Source organism: Myotis davidii, unplaced genomic scaffold (assembly GCF_000327345.1).
Source record: "Myotis davidii unplaced genomic scaffold, ASM32734v1 scaffold1781, whole genome shotgun sequence".
Classification (NCBI taxonomy): Eukaryota; Metazoa; Chordata; class Mammalia; order Chiroptera; family Vespertilionidae; genus Myotis; species Myotis davidii.
The window spans coordinates 11,547-16,444 of NW_006291557.1; the positions used below are offsets into that span (position 1 = coordinate 11,547).

The following is a 4,898-nucleotide window of genomic DNA, read 5'->3' on the forward strand; positions in this document are numbered from 1 at the left end:
GTAGAGGTGGTGAGAGGCTGGGAGGGGAGGGCAGTTGTGGGTGACCAGGCTGGTGGGGGGCAGGCCTGTTGGAGGTAAGCAGACCAGCAAGAGGGCAAGTTGGGGCCAAGCAGGCCATCAGTGGGGGTCAGTTGGAGGTGATCAGGACAGCAAGGGGGCAGTTTGGAGTGAGCAGGCCATCAGGGATGGGCAGTTGGGGGTGATCAGGCTGTTGGGGGGCATTTGGGGGCAAGCAGGCCAATGTCAGGGGGAAGTGGGGTGATCAGGTCAGCAGGCAAAGTGGTTAGGGGCAATCAGGCAGGCAGGCAGGCAGGTGAGTGGTTAGGAGCCCTCAGTCCTGGGTTGAGAGAGGGATGTCCGACTGCCAGTTTAGGCACAATCCCTGTAAACTGGCAGTAGGACATCCTTCAAGGAGTCCCAGATTGGAGAAGGTGCAGGCCGGGCTGAGGAACACCCCTTCCCCCATGCACAAATTTCTTGCACCGGACCACTAGTTGGTGTATAAAAATGCCATAGATTTCTGTGTATTAATTTTATATCCTGCTATGTAACCAAATTCATTTATTAAATCTAGTAGTTTTTTTGATCGAGTCTTTCGGGTATTCTGTGTGTAATATCACACAGAATGGATGGCTGCCTTTTTTCTTCTTGTCTGATCTCTATGACTAACACTTCTAGTACTATGTTGAGTAGGAGAGGTGAAAGTATGCACCCCTGTCTTCTTCCTGTTCTTATGGGAAATGGTTTTAGTTTTTGCCCTTTGAGTATGATGTTGGCTGTAGGTTTGTCATATAAAGCTTTTATTACGTTGAGGTATAATCTCTCTATTCCCACTTTGTTGATAATATTTATCAAGAAACAGTGTTGTATTTTGTTGCATGCTTTTTCTACATCTATTGATAGGATCATGTGGTTTTTATCTTTCAGTTTGTTTATGTAATTTATCACATTTATTGATTTGCAGATGGTGTACCAGCCTTGTATCCCTGGAATAAATCCCACTTGGTCATGGTTTATAAACGTTCTAATGTATTGCTGGATCTTATTTGCTAGAATTTTGTTAAGGATTTTAGCAGCTATATTCATCAGGAATATTGGCCTGTAATTCATTCTTTGTAGTGTCTTTATCTGGTTTTGGGATTAGGGTAATGCTGACCTCATAAAAAGAGCTTGGAAGTGTTCCTTTCTGCTGGAGACCAAGATCAACAATAATTGATATAAATGTGAGGAGTCTGGCAGAAGGCTGACCAGGACTCCTTTTGATATTCACAGGGTGAATACCTACATTTTATTACCTGCTGCTGACTCAATGGCCTAAAGCAAACTCCCCCCAAACCTGACAATCTTACTGTTTGCTAAACATTACCATTGATATGTCTGTTTGCATTCCTAAAGGCAATTGTGTATTCTAGTTAATAAAAGCAGCTGGGAAAGGAGCAACAGGGAGAACTTGACTTCTTTAGTTGAGTTGTCCTCTGGTTCTCCCTGTAGTCAAAAATAATATTTCGTCTTGTGTATCATTTGCGCGTCAGCCCTTCCTCCAAGTCTTTGAACCCGCGAAAGCCACACTGGCCGTGGACTCTCGCAATTGCCATCCGAAACAAGGGACTTGGAGGGAATGGATTCACCAGGGCGGAAAAATATCACCGGACCTGGTGGTGGAAGCTTAACTGCATGCAGAACTCGTGTCAGCTGCAGAAGCCTACTGATCTATAAGTGCTCGAGTGATTTCTTTTGTTTCAACCAGATCAAAATGGGGCAGAATTTGTGGAGAGAGGAGAGACATTCATATAGACTTCTGACTTGCTTATTAAAGGATAAGGGAATTGCAGTTTCAGAAGATCTTCTTTTACAATTTCTAAAGTTTATTATAGAACATAATCCATGGTTTTCTGATGAGGGTACATTCGATATTGAATGTTGGGAACGGATAGGTCAGAACTTGAAAGAAGCTCAGTGGTGGGGGGAAAATTTGCCTCCAAATTCTTTCTCCTTGTGGGAAATGGTATTGCATTTGCTAGAGCCTTTCAGAGAAGAAAGACCTCCTCCCCTTGCACCCTCTGCTCCTAAAGAGAAGCAGAAAGATAAATTGGAGGAGTGGCCTTCATATCCTGATTCTGAAACATTTAAATCGCCACTAACAGAATCACTTATGCAAAAACCCATCAGAAAAGGATTAAAGGACATGACAGTAGAATATAGACTTGCTTTTCCTATTATACAGGTAGCTAATCCACAATTCCCAAATCAAATAATAAGACAGCATGAAAGATTTGACTTTAAAATGATAAAGGCCTTGAGTGATAGTGTAATACAGAATGGTGCAAATGCTCCATTTACTGGAGAAATGATAACTAATATTTCAGAAGCATTCCTAGCTCCTTATGATTGGTATTCTCTAGCCCGTGAAACTCTGTATGGAGGAAATTATTTGCTCTGGAAAGGAGAATTTTTAGAGAAATGTCAAGAGCAAGCTTCTTCAAATCTCAGGCCCATAACTTTTGAGATGGTTGCAGGACAGGGACAATTTAGTGATGTTCAAAACCAGCTCCAATATGTCCAGCAAGCATATAAGCAAATTAGACTTTGTGGACGAAAAGCCTAGTGGACTTTACCAGCAAACAGGGAACCTGAAAAAGCCTGCAGGGTCCCACTGAGTCATTCTCTGATTTTGTAGCTTGCCTCACTCGAGCAGTGAGAAGGCAGATTCAACATGAGACTGCAGGAGATATTTTGACTCAGCAATTAGCTTATGAAAATGCAAATGCTTATTGTAAGAAATGTTTAATGCCTCTTAGAAAAAATAGTACCATTACAGAAATGATTCGAGCATGTCAGAATGTAGGGTCAGGCATTTTACAGGCAAGCTTAATGAAAGGACAAAGCATAAACGAACTCTCCTCCACTTTATCTTGTAGGGCCAATGAAGCTCCAGGAACGCAGCTAAGGTCCTAATAAGGCTATAGTGGGGGATGGCTCAAACCTCAGAATGTGTTGGTCACTTCCTGACCTTTGTGCTGTAAAACCCTGCTGAAAAACCCTGACCAGAGTGACCAATCTCTGTAACACACGTCACTTACCTAAGCCCACCCAAATGACTAGCCCTATATAACCTTTGTTCTCTTGGGACTCAGGGCTCTCTATCGCATCCAGTAATGGAGGCAGAGGGGGACCAAGCCTGGGCTTGAATAAAAGACTCTATGCCTTTGCATTGGACTTGGCTCCCTAGTGGTCTGACTTGGGCGATTTTTAAATCTGGGCATTACATTTGGGGGCTCATCCAGGATCCCCAAGACTCACACGGGACCCCAATCCGGAGAGTCTGACTGACCGTCGTAAGTGCCTGTGTGTTGTCTGTTCTGGTCTGTGTGTTCTGTCCTGTGTGAGCTCACTTCTGAAATCTGTAGTGCCTGAAACAGTCTAGGTGGATGCACTGGAGGACCTCGGGCTGGAGGAGTTGGAGGACGCTCTGATCCTCTGTCTGGAGGGGTGTGAAAACCCCTCACGAGGGGAGTGGGTTCCCTTCAAAACTCTGGGACGAGGTGGGTCACTCCCGCTGGTTGGCATAAGGCCATCATCCAGTTTTCAGCTTTGCTTCTGTGGGGTCGGAAGGCTGTTCTTGGGTGTCTTTGTTTGTCTGTGTTTGCATTTTTTTTTCTGTTTTCTGTGGACTTACTGGACGGACATTATGGGACAGACCCAAACTACTCTTTTAAGCATTATGGTCGTTTTGAAGTCAAGGGCTGGGCCAAACATGTTTGCCAGCCTGAGGTGTGGTTTTCCAGAACCGCTGGGAACTTGGGACCTTGAAGCTTACTGAATTCAAATGATAAAAAACTTATGTCTTGCATTTTTGAAGTTTATTCTTAAAAATGTTACTGATTGAGAAATGCTGAATATTTGACTTGCCAGCTAAAAGTTTAAGGTTTGGATTAAATTGGGAAAAACTGTGTGTTGTGGTAGCTAAATGCCTTTGCTAAGTGAATGTCTGGTGAAAGTATGTGAGTGTGGAGGGAGGGGGCCTGCCCTCTCCTGTCCTTTGTGTGGCTCCATGACTTCGGTCAGGCAGACATCTGAGTAAGGACCTGTGAAAACAGGTCACCCCCTCCCTTGTCTGTCTCTCGTCACCGATCATCATGAGGTCAGGGCAAAGTAAACCTACTGTTCTTAATTACATGTTAGAAAATTTTAAAGGGGTACAATAGAGATTGTGGAATTGGAATGAATGCTGAAACATTGAGAAAGCATGAGTGAACAGCTGTTTGTTTGTGTAGGACTAGCCAATTTACTACAGAGAAGGGGGATTGGATACAGCTCCAGCCTGGGCTAGTCTAAGAAAGTGTAAATATGGGGTGTTCGCCTTAGCTGCTCATTACTGGTCTGCGTAAAGTAAAAGCTACTTTGATTTATTTTGCATTTCTGTTAATTCATCTGGCTGAACATTTGGACTGGACCTGCGATGGGCTGCAAGAGTCTCTAGCAGTTCGCAGAGTCTTTTGCTCACCATTACAGAAGGAATCAGCCCACTTTACTAACAAAAATTTCTGTCTATCAGTTGCTCTTACCTGGGTTGTAAATCGTTGTAATTCCAAGAATTGCTTAGTTCTGAGGTTGCTTGTAAAAAGCAAGAGAGAAGTCTTTTCAAGTTAACTGTTTGCTTAGCAAATTAACAAAGTAGTAAATTTCAAAGAACTTGTTATTTATGGTTTTCTTATGTCTTTGGTGGACACAAAGGGCTTACAGCTCCTAAGGATGGAGAGATTTACTGCCTGTGACTGTGTTTTGTTTAACCTGCAGTTTTCAATTATTTATTAGAATCCTCATAGAGGACATAACCTGGTCTTTCCCTTCCTCCCTCAACCTGATTCTGAAAGCATCTGTAACTGGATTTCAGATGG

General features: G+C 43.3%; 1 long non-coding RNA gene across 1 annotated transcript in view; it reads left to right on the forward strand.

Annotated features, from left to right (window-relative positions):
• The window catches only part of LOC107183287, a 14,535-nt gene extending 10,507 nt beyond the window's left edge, over positions 1 to 4,028 (forward strand). Inside the window, exon 3 of the long non-coding RNA XR_001514070.1 lies at positions 4,018 to 4,028. This is a non-coding gene — a long non-coding RNA (uncharacterized LOC107183287). The remainder of the gene's footprint in view (positions 1 to 4,017) is intronic.
• The last annotated feature ends 870 nt before the right edge of the window (positions 4,029 to 4,898 follow it).